Source organism: Cuculus canorus, chromosome 3 (genome assembly GCF_017976375.1).
Source record: "Cuculus canorus isolate bCucCan1 chromosome 3, bCucCan1.pri, whole genome shotgun sequence".
NCBI lineage: Eukaryota > Metazoa > Chordata > Aves > Cuculiformes > Cuculidae > Cuculus > Cuculus canorus.
Window position 1 is genome coordinate 64,479,412 of NC_071403.1, and position 20,878 is coordinate 64,500,289.

Genomic DNA, 20,878 nt, shown 5'->3' on the forward strand with positions numbered 1-20,878 from the left:
AGATGCATTACCTTGCTAATAAATAATCTGTAGAAAAAGTTGTAAGCAAAAGTTAAATGTGTGGGAAGGTAGAAGTTAGGATCAGACACGATCACAACATGCAGAGTAGACTATAAGAAAAATTGAGATTAAATTCCAACTTCATCTGCCGCATCCTCCACCTGAATCTTACTCTGCATTAGTGTAAAGTGTTTTTCAAATTTGTGAGTTTCTAGATCAGTCATACTAAGTGATTAAACTATCTGCTAGAATGCCCGAGAAGAATATTTTATGGGCATGACTTTTGCATATGGATATGAACATGAACATAGAAAAAGTATGAAAAATCCACTACAGACTTCAAAGCAGATAATTAGCCTCATATTGAGAGCTGTAAAAAAAAAAAAAATCCCACACAACTTGATATGTAAACGCTTTGACTGCATAATTCCCATAAAATTAATTATACTGCAAATTCAGAAGAGTGGAACTTCAGCACTTATGGGTTGTTCACATTTCAATTTTTATTCAGAGCCCTCAAAGTAGATCACAAATATTAATTTATTACAACTTATGGTCTCATGACAAAAAAGTAGCCTTGCTGCCCTGCCTCTTTCCATCTTACCTTTCAAGAGACTGTTGTTTCTCCTGGTAGCCCCTGCCTGGGAGTGAGCACTTTGCAGGGGTTCTTGGAAACAATTTCAGTGATGCAATGAACTTAAGGAAGCAAACAAATCCTTTTCCAGCACTGCTGAACTGTAGGGATTTTGGTGCAGAGATGGCACGTAGCTATACCTCAGGGGACTTTTGAGACAAATTGCTAAGCATCCTGATGATGAAGGACAACCATTATTGTCTGTATTTTTTGCGGATCTCAACAGTACTGTACTTATTGCTTACTAGTCTGCAGCATGATGTGCTCTCTTGAAGTGCTATGGCACAGAAATACATATTTTTATGTAATGAGTGAATTGGAAAATCATGTGGTTTTAATTAGCTGCAAAAGGACACTACAGCAGCTGGTACTACAAAGCATATGAAAAGCCTTGCTTTGGCTTTGCACTTGGAGAATCGGCTAAGAGCCTGCCTTTCTGCAGCGGGTGATGAATGTGAATTATGTGGATTGGAGAAGGCGTGGGGTTTTAAACACAGGCTCTTCCCTTTTCACTTCAGTGCAGCCGGGTGGCTGCTAATTTACTCTTGCTCAATTGCCTGTTTCTGGATCATTACTGAAACTGTGTTAGTCATAGACTCCCTGAGATGTTTTACAACATTTCTTGAATAACAGACGGCTGGTGTACACCACACAGGCTCCAGTTCTCCTTATACTCACTTGTACGCTCCTGAGCAGGCAAGGGCATAACACAGAGGCCTGCAGAAAATCTCTGGGGGGAAAGGAGGAGGCATACCCAAAGCAGGGTTTCCACCTCCCTGTTGTTCTGTAACCTCCAAAAGAAAAAGAGCAGAACTGCAGGTGGCCAGGTGGCAAATTTCCTTCCTCTTAGTCTCTGCTTCGGCTTCTGTGATGGAGAAGCTAAGAAGCAGTGCCAAATGTGCTCAGTTAGTATTTCTTGAAGCTACTCGAATTCATCTCAGATGTTCTGTGGTACTCATTTTAGGAGGTCACAAGCTTCCATTGAAGCTTCAGCTTCCTACAAAGCAGTGATACCCTCACAAAGATGGAAAGGATACTGCACAAGAGCATTGAAGATTGGGATGGGCAAGCAATGAACGTTAATATGAAAATGAATATTTTCTGTGTTTTGCCACAGTTTGGCCTGAGCCTTTAGAATTATATGCAAGCACCTTTCCTATTACCCTTAACTTAATTTATGGATACATGGGCTAAACTAAGTTTTAACTTTTCTGTGGGTTTTTTCCCCTCCTTGGTATCACTCTCAGACTTTCATCTATTGAAGACTGTTAGCATTTACTAAAGCTCAGAATTGAGTTCCCTTCAGTGTTCAGCATCACCACTCACAGTTAGCTCTACCATGCTGTCCTGGAAAAGGAAGAAGTATATGAGTGCTAAATAGTTAGTTATCAAAATGATATACCCTTCAAGATCTGTGCATATCAGCCTTAAGTCTCCAGAAATGAGTTACATTTTTTACTACATTTCTATAGTTTAGTGTACCATGTTCTGAATACCTATGTGAAATTTTTCAATGTTCTGATAACTAATCAGATGTTATTATAGAACACTTTGCCAAAATCACAGAATCATAGAATCATAGAATAGTTTGGGTTGGAAGGGACCTTAAAGATCACCCAGTTCCAAGCCCCCTGCCATGGGCAGGGACACCTCCCACTGGATCAGGCTGCCCAAGGCCCCATCCAACCTGGCCTTGAATATCTCCAGAGATGTGGCATCCACAGCTTCCCTGGGCAACCTGTGCCAGGGCCTCACCACTCTCACCGTGAAGTAATTCTTCGTTATGTCTACTCTAAATCTGCCCCTCTCCAGTTTATACCCACAAAATTGCTGAAACCCTGGCTAACACTGCAGCCACATAACTACAGACTGGCTACGTGTATACTTACTTCGGCACACCTTCTAGACTGATTCCTCTAAAGCCAATTTCTGTGCAAGTCGCTACACCTTCAAAACACTTCTATAGTTTTTTTTCATTGTTTCTAGGAAACATCATGAAATGTGAATTATTTAATATACAGAATAGCAAAAACATACTCCTTGAAAAATTTCCAGGTCAATGATCAAAATATATAACCTGGACCCTAAAGGTAGAGTTGCACGAATTGGCACAGTGGTGATTTATCTCTGTTGCAATGTGAAGTATCTTTTCCAGCTCATTTGATACTCTGCTGAAGAATTTCCTCAGTGTGAACTGGACTCAATCAATTTCCATTAGTGAGAAAGCTATCTCTGAAAAAAACGTTTTTAACTTGCCATAGCAGAAACACCATTTTGGTTTTTCAAACTTGTCAAAAACGAAATTCATGTTGGCTTAAGCAGAATGAGTTAACTTGGCTGTGGAGCTACTAAGGATAAGGGAATGGGTATTTGTCTTTGCTCAGAGTTAGACCATTCCAAAAATAATTTTTGATCATTGAAAACCACTGAACTTCATTCTTCCAGATGTTTTCCAGAACACCATCAAATAAACCAGCAGATCTGCTGGCTTTTCCTCATATAGTACACACGCAACACCATAGGTGGCTGTCCACACAGATCCCCCAGCAGCACTTGCAAATTCACCTATAGAGATTTGGTGGGTTGACCTTGGCCAGCTGCAAGACACCCACCGAGCTGCTCTCCCAATACCCCTCCTCAACAAGAAAGGAGGAGACAATAAAATTAAAATTAAAAGCTTGTAAGTCAGGACAGCGGAATTACTCACCAATTACCCTCATGTGCAAAATGCTTGACTTGGTGAAAATTAATTTATTTCCAGTTAACAATAGAGTTGGATGGTGAGAAATAAAGACAAAAACTGAAACACCTTTCCCCCACCTCTCATTCTTTTTTTCCCAGACTCAACTTCACTCCTTCATTTCCAGCTCAGTCCTGGGCAGCACAGGAAAACGGGCACAGGGGCTGTGGTCAGTCAGTGGCAGCTCCATTCTCATACTCCTTCCTTGTCACACTGCTCTACTCCAGCCTGGGCTGCCATCCTTCAGGACGAACCTGCTCCAGCCTAGGATCAACATGTGCCGCAGGTCCTTCAGGACATGTCCACCTGCTTGGGTGTGATCCTCCCCAGGAGCTGCAGGGGAAATCCTGTTGTGGTGCCTGGAGCATCTCCTCCCCTTCCTCCTGCTCTCATTTTGCTGTGTGCACTACTTTTTTCCTCACTTTTTTTTTTTTCTTTTTTAATTTTAAGAGTTTTGCCCTGTCTGAAACAAAGGTGCTTTTCCCCAAGGTGCTCACCAGAATGGCTGGGGAGGTGGACTGTGCCCTGCAGTGGGGAGGCTGGATCCAGCAGGAATCAGCTGTGCCCAGCTTGGGGCAACCCCTGCCACTCCTCAGAGACCACCCTGCAGCTTCCCCTGCTGACACCTCACCGCTCAACACCTGACACAAGAGGTGAAGAGAGTCTTAAAGGTATAGTTTAACACATCTTACAACCACACGACCTATTAAAAGCTTCAAGGTATATTAAAGAGATTTTAAAGGGATGCAGCTATCTAGACACTCTGAAGTAATGGATCTTGGCCTACATATTTACAGTGTGCATTGGATATCCATCAATGCACTGGAATAATACTTATCTAATGTTTATTTTTATAACTTAGAATCAATTAAAATATCTACTTCAAGATCAGAACTTTACCAACCTGAATTAATCTGAAAGATTTTAATCAGTTTAAAGTATTCATTCACAAAAGCTCAGAAATTTGTGCTGAGCAAAAATCTCAAAAAAAAAAAGGCACCATCTGCCTTTGCTTTCTGCCCAGACGACACTCTCTCAACTTCTCCATCACTGTGTCACTGTCTACATCTGATTGATAGCGCTTCAGTACTTCAAAGTCTGAGATTAATGATCAAGCTCCCATGTCTTGGTTACCTGAATTCAAAGGAAGGAGTGTGACTTGAATTGTGGAGGTTAAAAAAGAAAATATTTTTCTTGTCTTGTGATGGCTGAAAGGTCATTCTTGGGCACAGGTGGTTTAAATAATTTATTGTGAGCTACTGAGTCATAACAGAGTTACTGATCTGTCTTCTACTATGGTGACATTCTACTTTTTTAACTCTGTATTTTTTATTCTGCAGTAGGATTAAATAGCTCTCAATCTGCAACAACCAGAAATGTTTAAGCATGCTGCAACTGCATAATGACAGATCATATCTATGCCTTTTATAGTCTGACTAACAAGGAGGTGCCTTGATGGGTCTACATGCTAAAAAGAAGTGTTTCACTTGGGAATATCACGCCTGCATCAGCTTTGATGATCATTTTTCTAAGTAGCCTGTGCATACGCACTTTGCAACAGGAGATGATTTGAGACTCCAATGATGATCTTTTTGAACTTCTGCATTGGTACTGAGAGTCTTTCTACCTCGTTAAAATTATCTTCTTTATTTTTTAGTTTCATTGTTCTGTGCAGTCAAGGGGTGTTAATATATTCCTTATTCTAACTTTTAGTCACTCGCAAAGGTTGCCTAGAAGTTAAAATAATTTTCACAGCTGCTAGTATTTCACAAATTCCATTTTGTCTTCAAGGTAAATATCAAATATCAAAATGGTTTTGCTTTCACCACCTAACTTAAAATATTTATATGTACTGAAGATACTCTGGATCATATTCCCTGACAGAATATGGAAGTTCGGCCCATTGAAAAGTGTACCTACCAAAATGTCTTTACAGCTTCTGACTACTTTGACTGCAAAGCCTTTCTTCACTGTAACTGCAAATGCTTCTAGTTCCTGTGTAAACAGCCAAAACACCGTTCCTCAAGGAAGACTGCACAATCCTCATCCTTGCCGGTTCTTTTTCCTTGTCTCTCCTCTTGACCCTGAACAATGATCACAGACCGGAGCTAAGGCCTCTGTGGGGGATATGGGTCTCATTATGAGAAAAAGTTCCACTTGGCAGAATTTATGTAGTTCAAGAAATTTGTAGTAGTGTAAAACTGTCATTGAAAATAAGAAGTAGAGGAAAAAAAAACAACACTTGATAAAGGAAAGGAAACATCGGATCTTGTCATGAAGCTGTTGGTCTCCATGCAGAGCTAGTCCCTACGTTGGTTGTATTTTGGCAAATGAGCCTGACTGAGGACACAAATTCCTGTGGGTCCTCCTGCATGGGCAGGGCACCTGTGCATTGCCACAGATGTCCACCCTTCCAGCTCTGCAGCCCAACCACCCCACAGGGTCTCTCCTCACGCAGTTTCCCCTCACTTGTCCGGCGCAGAATTTCCAGCCCAGGCTGTGCTGGGGAATCCTTAGGATCCTGTTTGCTCAGCACAGAAAGAGGTGGACGGTAAAAACAAGCAAGGTAAAAGAATATGGCAAATCATAACAATGAAATTGAGCTATGGGCAGTCTGTCTTTTAGAAAAAGAAGAGCTGCTGCTACTAAGACTGCACATTCAATTTGTCCTTCTGCTGGGCATTAATGGGTGTCAGAGTTGAATGGCAGTGTATATATGTTTATTATATTAAGAAAGACAACTTCATTTCTACTTATCTCATTGTTATTAACGGATCAACTATCGCTACTGCATCAATTTAAAAATTTGAGAATGATGATATGTCTTGAAAGGTTAATTAATTGTTTTGGAAGTGTTCTCCACTATGTGAAACCAAAGTGTCATAAAAATCAAACTATTCTGAACTTGTATTTCAGTCTTGACTAAGCCAGTTTTATGTAGACAAGGCTCCATCTGAATACACTTTTCTGCATGAATATGTTTTCCTTACAAACTGTCAGGTATGATATACATGATGTTTGAAATAATCTGTCCATTTGAAAAATTGTGAAACACTGTCACCCTCGTTGGACATTCTGAAACAGTTATGAAACTGTATTCTTTAGATGTATGAAACAGCAGACAATTCCACAAATTGTGTCTCATTTTTTCAGGTGTGCTTAGTAGATGACATTGATCATCAGCGATTAACATGATTTTGATTTTTCTTGCACTACCAGGATCACCTGACTTTATGCAGTGATGTGTGGTTTGCACTGATTTACGCAATGGAAAATCAGATAAAATGCAGCATCGGTAGATTTTGCAGACTAACTTGATCCCCTTTTTAGACAAGATAAATAATTTTCTTGACAAGGGTAATTCTGCAGACTTGATCTAATTGGAGTAAAGCTTTTGGCACGCTGACACATGGGGAATTGTTAGTTAAGCTGTAGAGGATGAGGATTAGTATAAGAATGTCAATATGGTAAGGCACCGGCCAAAGGGGAGACAATGAGGTGTGTTGTGCTGATGGATACTGCTGGTGAAATTCCTTAGGGAACAGCAGTTGCTCAGTCTTGGCCAAAAGAGGTTGGATGTGCCACCTGAGATTATTGGTGAGATGATGTTCAGAGGCACTGCCAATGCTGACTGACAAGTGTCTGGTGATTGGACTGACAAGTATCTGACGATTGGACGAAAAATACAGAGTGACTATGAGGCCACAGTAAGGCATGAAGTGAGAAATACAGTGAGGCAAAATAGGATAATGGATGTAGGAGCTAAATACAGGAATTTCTGCCGTGGGCTGAGCACTATCACTTGAAGTGAAAGAAATACTTACCTGTACTATTTGGCCAGAGGATAGTTATCATCCAGCAAGGTGATGGAGCCATGGAAACAGCAAGGTGAATGCCAGCTTACAGATCAAGGCACTCTTACCACTTCTGAGCTTTTTATAACTGGTTGTATTTAGTACCTTATCTAAAACTGGTATATAATTTCACACATATTGAAGGAAACTCAATTCAAAGATGATACACAAAGGCAGCTTGGATAAGAGAGGAGGGCCCATGTTATAAAACCAGACTAGGAAATCGCAGCTTTAGCCTAGTAAAACTAGGGGGTTTGAGGTGGCATGGTAAAGATCTTAAAACTCAGCAGAATGGTGAGCTAGCTCCAGTCAAATCCAGTATTGGCTGGAAAGACAAATGGGTATAAAGTAATCAGAAATATATTGAGGCTTAAAATTAGAATTTCCTAACTATTACAGACTTGAGTTTCCACTGTTCCAGAGGAGCAAAAAAGAAGAGAGCAAAAAGCAAAAGACGATCTTAACCATCTGAACTTCTGAATGAACCGATGTGATTGCGGATTCCACGTGATGAATGATGCCGTGGATGAGAAAGTGATGTTGCCCGAGAAGGTCCTTCAAGGGGTAACTTCAAGAAGTGCTCAATAGAGATGATTGTTTTGATTTACTAATGAGCTTGTTTGGATCTTAGATGCAAATACACAACCCCAGAACATCCAGAGGATCACTGCATAGACTCTGGGAACAGCAGTGGCATTGCACACATGCTCAAAAAGTACAAGAGGCCAGAGATACAGAACAACCATTGACAAAGATGAAGCTGCAAATTCAGTGGGTTTTCATGTGTATCAAAAAGTGTGTGTCATGCATCAGTTTGTCCAGCCGTCCAGCTGCATGGTGCTTGTTTGTACATTCCCACCTTTCTTGCAGCGCTGTTCTCTGTGAGAGCCGGCATGCTCATGTTGGCTTGATCTCGACCCTCCAGGGAGTCCCACAAAGCAGTTAAGTTCCGTGTTGTTCGGTGAAAAGAGAAATATATCAAGAATTTGAGAGATTTGCAGCTTCTGAGGCCACATTCATCTCATGAAAGATAATCGAGTAATTCTTCCTAGTTAAAAAAAACCCTCACAACAGAGTCTTCAAATTAATCTTCACCCCTGACCCTTCTTAAGAACACATTGTAAAGATACATATTATACCTAGGAGCTGTACTATGCAGGTTTGAACCTCTGATCTCTACTCAGCCAAAGATCTTGTTAATGTCAATGGATTTTTTTCCGTAAAGGGTCTTATTTAGCAGTGTCACTGTAAAATTTATTCCCCTACCTTAGGCTTCCCTAAACAGTTCCTTGACTGTCTTAATGCTTACTTCCATACGAAACATTATCCAATATGTGTTTCCTAGGATCATTGACTTTAATGTATATATGCTTGCTTTAAAGGCTCATTTTGCATGACTCAAGGTTAACTATATTTGTGGTACAAAATTGTACTACACAACTGGGCTCTGATTTATAAAGTATTGATACGTGACTTAAAGCAAGGCAAACTCAAAGCCAAGCTGATCTAGCTTGCTTCGAATCTTAAAGAAATGTATTTTCTAAAGTACATTCTGCCTTATATACACAGACTGTTTTTGCTACAACTTCAGAAATTAATGAGGGTATGGTAGATACAAATCCCCGTTATTTTTGACCCTAGTCTAGTCATGCTGTGATTTACCATTTGGGTAGTGTGTCCCCACCCCCAGTATGAATGGTCTATGTTAATATATTATCCGCCTTAGCCTGAAATCATCCTAGCTATATCTTGTGTGCTCCCAACTTGGAAGCCCTTACACAAATGTAACAGCTAATCAGCTAATACGAGAGACAAAGGGGAAAAAACAATGAACTTATCTTCAGCTACAGTTTCAATGGCGTAAAAAGAAATACACTATTTCCAACAAAATTTAAAAAAACGAGTGCATCCTGTGTCCTCAAGGTATCTCTGACGTGTAGGGATGCTGAGCAATCAGCAGCTGATGTGCAGAAATTCCAAGGACAACCCTCGCCCTAAAGGATCACCAGAGATGACTCAGTCACAGGGGACTCTCAGCTGCTTTCAAACCCCAGCTTCATGTTACAGTATATAATGACACTTCTGATGTTATTTTTAGATGCAGGGTAAAAAGAAAAGCATAGATAGTCAGCAAAACAAATGTATGTAGAGCTCAGAACAGAGGAATCTTTGCACACCAAAGTGTCTTGATTTTTTAATTTTAAGATTTTTTTTTTATTTTTCATCCCACAGGTATTTTGTAGGGCATTGCATATTACTAATTAAATTCATTATAAAACAGTAGGTTCTTAATTTATTATTTAATTGTTGGAAATTTAGTATCCCAAATTTTATATATTCTTTTACAGGTTCTGGTCACAACTACTTGTCACTAAGGGTCCTTCTGTGAAAATCGTGGCATCAGGGTGTAGGACGCAGCCTCTCGTGTGCACGGCTACGGTATCTGGCTGGTACTGGAGCAGCGTGAACAGTGAAGAAGACCCACTACCCAGGGCTGGCTGCATTTTGGTAGCAGAGGAAGGATCTCTAACAAGCAGGTCATCCTTCTTCACTGAATGCATAAGGTACATGATGATACCCAACTTTATAAAATTTCTTTCTGAAGGAAGAGTATAATTGATATAGTATTATTTATAAAATGAATAGAGAATTAGACAGCTCCAAAGCATATACTACCGTTTCATTTATACCATCCAGAGCACTATTTTGTAAACTTTTGTCTTACATGTAACCAAGAAATACACTGGCATGCAAACAGAACACACCCTGCTCCCTTATGCCACAGCAACTTTACAGCCAGAAATGCTGACCAGAAAAACAGGTGCGAAATTCTGAACTTCCTTTGTGCTGAAAGATTTAAAAGTTAAATTCATTAATCTTTTATGACAGAATAAACACAGAAGAGCGAGACACCTCAGTTTGCTGCAATAATTTATCATGTACCTTTACAGGATCTTTTAAAATGCTAAAGATTTCCTACGTTCTTCCGGTCCAACATGTTTCAATTGTGCATATTTTCACACATTATTTGGCTTTCTGTGAGTTCGTAGCAAGCTCTGATTAGCCAAAAGGGAAGAGAATTTCAAGCAGGTCTTTTGAAAGATTGCTAGCAATGAATCAATACAACATTAATACACATCACAGAGCTGTATGACAAGATATGACTTGGTTGATGTTATATGCTCCATTAAGAGGCATATTTGATATGCAATGGAAAATTATTTACTTCCCAAAACAGGTCCATGATCTTCCAGCAATACCTGCTCATATGTCCTAATTAAAACCAATTAAAATGTACCAAAAAAAAAAAAAAAAAAAAGAAGAAAGGACAAAACCGAGAAGAAACGCTGGCGGATCAACGGAAGCCTGCCCCACACGCTCTCCTTTTCTGTGAGCCATTCCTACTTCGCAGGCGGTCTGCAAGGTCAGGGGCGGGCAGTTCGCAGCCCCCTGGTTCGAAGTCCCCTCACCCGGCGGTCGGGGCTGCGGGCAGACCCCGCCCGCTCGCCGCGCAGCGTCCCACCGCCTCGGGGACCACCCGGCACCGCGCCCCGGAGCTGCCGCCCGGCAGCCGCCACCCCCCCGGCCCCCCCGGGCTCGCCCTCCCGGCCAGGTCGGGCGGGGGGCAGCAGAGCGGGAGGGGCGCCCGGGGCTGGGCGCCGTGAGGTCAGCGGCGGGCGGGCCAATGAGCGGCGCGGCGGAGCCGGGGTTGCCCCTCGTGCGGCGGCTGCACGGGGTGGGCGGCGGCGGAGGCGGCGGCGGCGGCGGGCGCGGGGCGAGGGGTCCCGGCGCGCCCCCGCCCACCCGCGGGGAGAGGCTGGAGGAGGTGGTGCCGCTGCCCGCGCACAGGTGCAGCAGCGGCGGCGCGGGCGGGTGCGGAGCGCCCTCCTCCCGGCGGGGGATGTGCCGGCCGCCAGGGGCGCGCCGCCCGTGGGAAGCGCGCTCCTAACGCCACCTGGGCGCCGCGGGGAGCGCCCGGCACGGAGCGGGCGGCGAGGGGGCGCCGGGAGCCGGGCAGGTAGGAACGGAGACGCCGCTTCGGGAGGGTCTGAGGAGCTTTTCTTTGTGTTTCTTTTTATTTTATTCTCTCTTGCGCGAGGGGTGCCGGCGGCGGGGAGTGGCGCGCGGGGCCGCCCAGGCCGGCGGGGCTCCCCGCGGGGAAAGTTGCGGGGATGGTGCGTGCGGCTGGGCGGCTTGAGGAGCCGCGGGGCGCCCTGCCCGGGGCGGGGGGTGCGCTGGAGCCGTCCCCGGTCTCCGCGGGGCCGCTCGTAGCGACCCTGAGCAGCGTGGCGAGGCTCCGGTGGGAGCTGGAGGGAGTGGGGACCGCGGGCGTCCCGTCCTGCGGCGGCACCGGGACTCCCCGGCTCGACGTGCCGCCGGCTGCGGGGCTGGTCCCGCCCGGGGCGGTGCGGGAGCGGGGCGCGGATCCCCGGTGCCCCCGCAGCGCTCGCTGTGTCCCCTTCCCTCCGGATCAATGAGGTTCCTCGGCGCTGGCAGGCATCGGTGGCGGGGTGTGCGCTGACAGCGCGCCCGCAGGAGCGCCAGGAGCAGAGCCCGAGCGTTCGCTTAAAACTCGAGCCAAGCGTAGTGCCGGCGCTGTGTAAGTCTCGGGGCAGAGAAACCTGCGTGTGCTCGTGTGTGCGGGGCTGTGGGTTTGCTTACTGATTAACAGGCTTCTGATGGGCTGGGGTTACTGCTGGAAAAATGGAAATCCCAGCAAATATCTGTACTGACCATATATAGAAGTAGTCATAAGCGAAGAACTGTGACTTCAGTTGCTGACACACGTTGAGAAACTTTTTTTTTTCTTTTTTTTTTTTTTTTTTTTTTTAATAAGCAAACGAAGGCGGGATATGTCCCGAGGTTGTTGTTGTCCAAGCAGTAGATTTGCTTGTGTTTACACCCTACATTAACTGAGCTGTTAATACTTCCTTCTTTTATTTGTTTACTTATGTACCTCAAATTCAGTGAATGATCTATTGCTTTTATTTCGTCTGCATCTGTATATTTAATCTGACAGCGTTTGGTTTTCTTGCTTGTGTTGGACCAGGACTGTGACAGGTAACACTGCTTTTTCCAGAATGGAAGCCTGGTTTGGTGGCTTTCAGAAATGTGCCTCAGCATGGAAGCAAGTTGGTCACTCACATGGTAGCAATTCTCTGTGGCATGGAAGGAGTGCTGCAGAGGCTTTTCATGTTGTGTGTCTTAAAAAGTTTCCATGTTTTTCTCTCTCTCTTTTTTTTTCCTCTTTTTTTTTCTCTTTTTTTTTTTTCAATAGGTCTGTTATTACCAGAAGCTTTTACATGTCTATTATTGCCCATGAATGAAGTTTACATTTTGTAGTGCTGAGTATCATTCAAAGTAATGTGTTTTTACTTCAGTGCCGTGTGCATGTTAACAGGGTAACTTCAGTTTTAGGGAAGAAGAATCAGTTGGCTTGAACTGAAACACTGAAAATCATTGTCTTGGACTATTCTGCATGTAGCAGTTTTGCTGGATTTTAGTAGCAAAGCAATGAAATATTCCAGGAATAATCCAGTGTGAAATTCATATGACTTGCTGCCAGCTATATTGAAACAGGTTACAAGTTTTCTTCTTTTTTCCTACCACCTGCACTCTGCAATCGAACCCAGAAATTGTTATGTATTCTTTAACATTTCATTCAAAAGGAGTAGAATCTGTTACAAAAACTGTTAGGAGGTGCAAATTCATGTAATTTTAAAGTAGATGAATAGTAACTTTCTGGAGGGAGCTGATTGCATACTTTATCATATGTCTGTATATTGTCAAATGCAATCCATTTTTAGTTCTGTTACTGAAAGAAATTTAAATTTCATCTTACTCATATTAATATAGTCTTCATCCAGCAACTTTGCAATGCATTTTAGAGTAATAGTCTCAGAAGTAGGTTTTCATGGTAAAAAACAACCATGACCATGTGAAACATCTCAGTCAGAATGCTCAGTGTTGTCTTTAATTACAGTTCTAAGTATTAGTGTTAAGGATTAAAGTATTGTGATTAATTTGTAAGCTGCTGTAATAAATTGTCACACAGCTTTAGAATGAAGTGTCCTGTAGTTGCTTCTTCAAAACTATTCGACCTCACTTTCTTGCATTAGTAGTAGGATTTCAGTCTTAGTGCTATAAATGCTTTCAGGATCGAATACTGAAATGATGACTAAGGTGGAAATTTCTCCTACGTAAATTCTGCAACATTACGGTCCTTATGTTCATACCTTCCCTCTTTCCTCAGTGTTGATTTTAGCAGACAGAAAGCCTTGGTATGTACCTTTTGAGCTGGCAAATACTGTGCTTACTAAGTGTTATGTGAGTCAAAAAGGAGGGAGAAGAGGGTTCAAAAGATGCTTGACACTAGAAGTACATTTAAAGTGATCTGGATGACCTTAATTAATTTTGTCCGTTCTCATATTATGGCTTGTCTGCCATTAAGCAGTCATACTCTGAGGGCTGTGGTGCTCTGAGGATGAGACTAAGTGTCTGGAAGGTATTTGAAGGCAATGAAAGCTCTGCTCAGTGCCTGTAAATGCATGGTTGCTGGTTTTAGTTCATAATATGTTAGAATAGTTTACTAAAGTTAGCATTCCTTACTGTAGTGACAGCTTTTCATTTAATGAAGATGTGTAATTAAGCTTTGCAATAAGGAGCAGTATGGCTAAGGATATGTGGGGGAGGATATGCAATGCTATATTTAAGTATTTTAGTTTGTGAATATGTAACAAATACTTAAATGGATTGGAAGGAAAAGAAAAAGCCTTATTACACCAAAAGTAGACTGTTTTGCAACTTTATTCAATGGCATTGCAACATCTTCCATTACTTTGTTCTATGTCCTTTTTCAGTAAAAGAATATCAGTTCTGCTGAACGGCATGGCTGCTGTAACGTGGGAAACTGTCAATTATAGGCACTGGGAATGCGTATATCAACTACACCTCTAAACACGCTGTGCCTGTCTGTGCATCCAACAAAAGATATTGTAGAATATACACTGGAATATATTCCTGGTGGTGTTGGGGAGTAAAACAGAATTAATTTAGTGTAAGCCTGGCGTGCCGTATTTAGATTTGGACTTCATGCTCAGGAGTTTGTCTTATTTTTGTTTCAAGAGAGGATAAGAACATGCTGCGACACTTTCTGCTCTTTGTGCCTTGGTTGAGTGCCATCAGAACACAACCTTCTGCGTCCAAGCCTGGGTAGGAGATTCAGTGAGGGCAAGGAAAGCCCTTCTACTGAATATAAATTGTTCAAATTAACTGTGTAAAATAGGAGAGGATGGAAGATTAACCCTTTCATCTATGAGAGTACGTAGCTTCATGGTGGAGGCATCAATTAGTGTAAAGGAAGGTAGGCTTAAGTGAATTTTTTCATTGAGTGTTTACAAACTGAAGGGAAGGTCTTTTCTGTGGTTGAAAGCTTTTTGGAAAACAAACAAAAAATGTAATTTATATTACAAATGGTAAATATTCAGTTGCTGAAATGAGAGCTAGAGGGAGTTTGATACTATTGTAAACTAATCTTGATAGAGATAGTTGCAGAGAAATATTTGATAAAACAGCTCCAGCATGGAATATGGGAAACTGGTTTCCTTGATATAATTCAACAGTGTAACTGCTTGTCAATGCCATTACCTTTCCTCTTCTCTTTTCTGTGCTTTCATTCTAACGTTGGAGTAAACAACAACCCCCTAACTGTTTAATTTAGAGAACTTTCCTGCAGGCAAATTCAGGGTTGTGTTTATTTAGTGAGATGCAATACAACAGTGTAGCCACAGTGTTGCAGAGCTCTAGGTAGAGCAACCTTTTGATGATTTGCCTGCTCTTCTTTGTGAACATTATGCCTGGTATAGATCTCCTGGAGACTGTGGCTGCTGTGCTAGTTGCTGTTAAGGTGTTGAATATGATTGGTGGATTCACAATTGTCCAGTTACGTTCAGCAGTTGATGGAATTATGCTCAATAATGAGTATTTCAGACCTTCTTTTTCTTTCCCCTCTGCATGAGAAGGCAGTGTGATGATATGTAAGGATAATCTCCCAGTGTGTGTAGATGATAATCTGCCTTCTGCATTCCCAGTATTTCCCTATTAAAAAAGATTGTGATATGCAAAAGCTTCTAATCCAGAAAGTGAGATATTTCCCTCTTGTTTACAAATTCATAGAGGATTGATAAATTTGTGGTGAGATGGGGTGAAAATAATGATTGGAATTTCTGTGACATGCCTGTGTTGATGTGCCTCACTCCTGTTAAAGAAATTGATCTAATCCCAGTGCCTGTGGTTGGCTAGGGTGCTTTGTGCAGTGTTGTTTTCCTCCTTAGCTCTGGCCTGTGTTCGTGAGTAGTGTTCTGTGACCTTACTTGACAGCATTAGGTGTACAGAAGCCAGATACTAAGGGCTCTGTGTTGGCCTTAGAGCTCCATGTGTGATGTAAAGGACCTCTTCCCAGGTCAAGTCTAGAGCTGTGGTGATGTGTTTTGTCCTGCAGCCTCCTTTGCTCCTGCCTCTCCTTCTCCTAAGCAGGAGAAGGCCCCTTCAGCGTCTAGGATTAAGGATTTTTAAGAAGTCTTCCCAACATTCCTGCATGAAGGTCTGAGGTGTCATCTGTAGAATCTAAAACAAATAACCCTGGCAGTCTTGAAAGGAAAAAATGCTGTATGTCTTCCACAAGGATTTATAAAACGGCTTTGAAGGGCAGTCTGCCGTTGGCCTGGAACACCATCATTTTGTTATGAAAATTTATTGAGTTCTGTAATTATGAATGTTTCTAGTAGCAGAAAATACATTTTTAAGACAGTCAAATAATACTTTTTATAAAATCTTATTAAATACGTACTGAAGAAGCAAAGCATTTCACTTCCTTCACCTTTGCATTATAAGCAGTTACATCGAGCCATAGTATTCTTCATAGGACTAAAATAGTGAGTCAAGCCATGGGGGGGGGGGAAAAAAAAGACTTTTCTGTCTAAAACCTTAAATACCTTGTAAAAGGTATGGGGCTGCAACAAAACCAAATAATTTCATGAAATAATACAGTCCTGATGTAAAGTATTGATTATTACTTTTTGTTTCATATCACCTGGAAAATACTCATGGGCTTCATGGTTATTGCTTGGGAATGAAAGTGAGCAGGTCATTGTCTTGAAGCAACATACTTGCGTTCACTAAAAAGGCAAAAGAAAGGTCCCTGCGAAGCACTGAAAGAACACTGTCATATTTGTAGAGAAAAGTATTGAATTACCCTTCCTTGTATTAACGTAGAGGAGCTTGTCCCATGGGGTGCCATTATGTATGAAAGCAGACACATCCTTGTACTCTCCTACGGCTTCCTGGAACAACAGAGGCTGGATCCATCTTGGAGTATTAAGGCAGCAACATTCATGCTACACATATGAAGCATGAAATATCCATTATGCGTATAGAATTGGATGATATGAAAGGCTTGTTTTTATAGCTGCAAGCTCTATATTGGTCACTTACGCAAAATCTTACTGCCTTTTTTTTTTTTTCTCCAGAAGCCTTTTAGTGCTCTCCCATGTTTCTCTAGTAAAAATTAATAGTACTAATTGCCACTTCTTTTATCATTAATTTCTGAATCAACATGAAGTATTGCTATGGCAACAAATTATTTTGAACTTCATTGTAGACAATTAGTAGGAAAATTCAATCTCAATATGTACGAAGTACAATAGTAAGAACTACTCAGAGGACTAAGGAACTTTCTTTTAAAAAGAAGGGGAGTAATACAGACAAAACAGTCATGGAAGAACAGAACTTGAAAATTTTTAGTATTATCTTTTTATTAGTCATTTCCTGTTACTCTACAAAGGTGCATATTGCTTCTAACAAAATAATTACAGCACTCTGTCTCCTCGGAGATAAAATACATCACCCTGTGGAATACTCTGCAGATTTTTATCTCTGATAATGATGTTTCACCATAAACGGCTGTATCTTCTTTCAAAGGATGACTATTCTTCAGTCCTGACAGTGGATGTATGAGAAAACCCTAAGTAGGTTGCATGGTTAGCTGGACATCAAACAATCCAAATTTACAGTGTCACAATTAGATAGTGCTTTATCTCTGCCTTTTTTTGCCAACTGAAGCGTCCTTTGTCTTTCATTGAAATGGATTGCTATTTGCATTTTACCTTGTCATCTCTCTTGATTATGGGCAGGCAAGGGAAGTTATCTGTATATACATACACAAGTTGGGAGGCTAGATAGAGGAACGGTGGAATAAAATGGAACTGTCTTGGACTGTCAATCTATTATTGGTGTTATTGCCTGTAATAGATTTTGAGGTAGTGGAAGTTTATACATTTTTAGGGGGAGCTAACTTTCTGCAGGTGTTCATTGCAGTGGAAGAATGTGTGAGAAGCAAACAAAAGGACAGGTAAAGGGTAAGAACAAGAAAACTGTAAATTAAGGAAATGAAGAGGACAGTCGAAGGGAGTTTGTGTCTCTTGCATGTATATGGAATAGAGAAAAGAAGAAGAGGGAGGGTACAGGACCCAGAAAAATGGAACTACACAGCTCCAGGTGCTGAGGGAAGAACATCTTTGACAGAGATCCTGGGAAGGATGTGGCATCTTGCTTCACCTCAGTGAATCAGCGGATGAGTCCTTCGTAGTAGGTCTTCCCTGGATGTTAAGGCAGGCTCTTCGGTATAGTGTTAAAGTATGTTTCATTATATGTAGTGCCCCTGTCACCCACCAGACCTTCTCTCGTTCCCCTGGCCAGACTGTTAAGCTTACAAGTAATAGTCGGTAGGAGGCAAATATTAAAAATGGAATTGTGTGCAAGGCCACAGATCTGCAGCTTTCTCTTCTCATAACACCTCTTCTTGGAGAGCCTTCTAGAGCTCTTTGGAAGACCTAACTGGTGTTAGATCACAAGCTACTCCAAATTTTCTTTACACTGGCTGTAAAACTTTATTTTCCATGTATGAGGATGCCAATTTTTAGTGAACTTAGTAATATAATCATAGAACATCTAGGACTCCCAAGACCTGTACGTACCAGTAGATGAAATAACCGTGAGACTGTTTTCTCTCAAGGAGGCTGTTGTATTAAACTTGATTTTGGGAGAGATACAGGAGAGAATGACAGTTAACCTGAGGCAATGTCCTGCAAGGATGAGTCCATTTCTACAAGTATAGATGATGCTTTTCCAGTGTCCCGACACAGACTTTAATTTACTGGTGTGACCAGAAAGGATGATGTTCACCAAACCTACCATTGTGAAAATGGGAGAAGGAGCTATGATGACTACGATATCTTCAGTTTGCCCATGTAATCAAAGTTACCACTTTTAAGCAGTCAAAGCTTGGAATTTTGCTATGAGCTGTAATTTTTGGTTGTTCCTGTTATTAGCATAGTGGTCTGGCTTTGTTAACTGGGAAATCTTAAAAAAATCTATAATGAAACCTAAAAGAACATTACACAAGCCTATAGTAAAGAAATGCTGAGTGTTTTACTTCTAGGATTCTTGGAACACAAGTGGTCTCTGGAATACTTACGGATGTAAAATGCCAGTTGGAGAAAGTGTCTCCTAACAAACAGAGAATTTGCAAAATCACTTTAACAAAGCATTTCTTAAGCATGACTGATGAAAAAGAGTTGGAGTCCCATCTTCAGTCTGGAACTGCTGAGGTAAATTCAGGAGACTTAAATCACAGAATATTTTAAATCCTTAAAGATGACTTTAAAGATCATCTAATTCCACCCCTGCTGCTTTGGGCAGGGACACCTCCCACTAGATCAGGCGGCTCACGGCCCCATCCAGCCTGGCCTTGAACACTTCCAGGGATGGGGTACATCCACAACTTCCTAGTGCAGCTTGTTCCAGTGCCTCACCACCCTCGTTGTGAAGACTTTCTTGCTAATGTCTAGTCTAAATCTTCCACTCTCCAGTTTATAGCCATTCCCCCTAGTCTTGTTAGTACATGCCTTTGTAAAAAGTCCCTCCTCAGCTTTCTTGTACACCCCCTTCAGGTACTGAAAGACTGCTGTAAGGTTTCTTTGGAATCTTCTCTTCTCCAGGCTGAATAATCCCAACTCTCTGCTCTGAGGCCAGGCTGAGAGGTGCTCCAGTCCTCTGATCATCTTTGTAGCTCTACTTTGGACCCGTTTCAGCAGTTCCATGTCCTCCTTATGTTGAGGAATCCAGAACTGGACACAAGGTGAGTTCTCAGAAGAGTGGAACAGAGGGGCAGAATCACCTCTCTTGACCTGCTGACCACACTTCTTGTGATGCAGTCCCGGATACGGTTGGCCTTCTGGGCTGCCAGTGCACATTGCTGGCTCATGTCGAGCTTCTCATCAACCAGCACCCCAAAGTCCTTCTCCACAAGGCTACTCTCAATCACATCATCCTCCATCCTACATTGAAGCTTTAGGTTGCCCTGATGCAGGTGTAGTACCTTTCACTTGGCCCTGTTGAACCGCATGAGATTCACACAAGCCCACTTCTCCAGCTGGTCCAAGCCCCTCTGGATGACATCGCATCCTTCTGGTATGGCAACTGTACCATTCAGCTTGATGTAATCTGCAGACTTTGAGTGTGCACTCAGTCTCCCTGTCCATATAATTAATAAAGATATTAAACAGCACTGGTCCCAGTACAGACCCCTGAGGGGCACCACTTGTCACAGATCTCCATCTGGACATGAAGCCATTGACGAGTGCTCTCTGAATATGACCATCCAACCAATTTCTTATCCACTGAATAGTCCACCCATCAAATCCATATCTTTCCAATTTAGGGAGAAGGATGTTGTGGCAAACCATGTCAAAGGCTTTACAGAAGTCCAGATAGATCACATCTGCTGCTTTTTCCCTCTACAATGTGAGGGGCTATACCCCTCTGATCCTTATCGTGTTGTCCAGGAGGGGTGAGGAGAGCGATTGTCAGTGAAGACTGAGACAAAAAAAGTTAAATACTTTGACCTTCTCCTCATCTGTTGATACGAGGTCACCATTTTCTTTCATCATTTGGGGTACACTTTCTTTAACCTTCCTTTTCTAATTGACATACCCGTAGAAGCCCTTCGTGTTAGTCTTCACTTCCTTTGCCAAGTTCAGCTCCAGGTGCGCTTCGGCCTTCCTGAATCTTCCTAAACCTAGTAAAGAGGCTTGGTGAGGGGATAAAGTTGTTTATCTCGAATGTCTTTATTTGCACTCTTTTTCTGGTTATTAGTTTATATAAAATTATCTTGGATTTCCTTTGGGAAGAGATGGAAAAGTTCACTTATAAGAAAAAGGTCATAGATTTTCTCTGGAAGACAGAAAAAGATGATCTCTAGTGTCTGGGTGCAGCGTAAAAGGGCTAACAAAGTATGGCTTTAGAACAAAAACTGCTGAAGGAAAGGAAAACATTTAATTAAAGCAGATATTTGAATGGGCTAACCTTCAAATGAGTGTGGTAGAGAAACTTATAGGACTCCACTCTAGGGGTAAAGGATTGTGCTATAGAATGTAGTTGCTAAAAATAATGCTGTTCAATGCAAAGGGAATGAATATAAATAGGAAGCCTGCGATAATAATTTGTAGCTACATTTCTGGAAACTGCAGTTCAGTAGCTACTGGCTAGTGATGATGTGGTAGGCAGATGAATTGGTCCTCCTTTTCTTTGGTC

At 42.0% G+C, this 20,878-nt stretch overlaps 1 protein-coding gene across 6 annotated transcripts in view; it reads left to right on the forward strand.

The window, feature by feature from the left end:
* Positions 1–11,088: 11,088 nt before the first annotated feature.
* Positions 11,089–20,878, forward strand: part of CHRM3 (cholinergic receptor muscarinic 3) — a 272,134-nt gene continuing 262,344 nt past the window's right edge. For all 6 annotated transcript variants that reach the window (XM_054063908.1, XM_054063909.1, XM_054063913.1 and 3 more), the window contains exon 1: positions 11,089–11,246. The gene's annotated coding sequence lies outside the window, so the exon portion shown is untranslated. The remainder of the gene's footprint in view (positions 11,247–20,878) is intronic.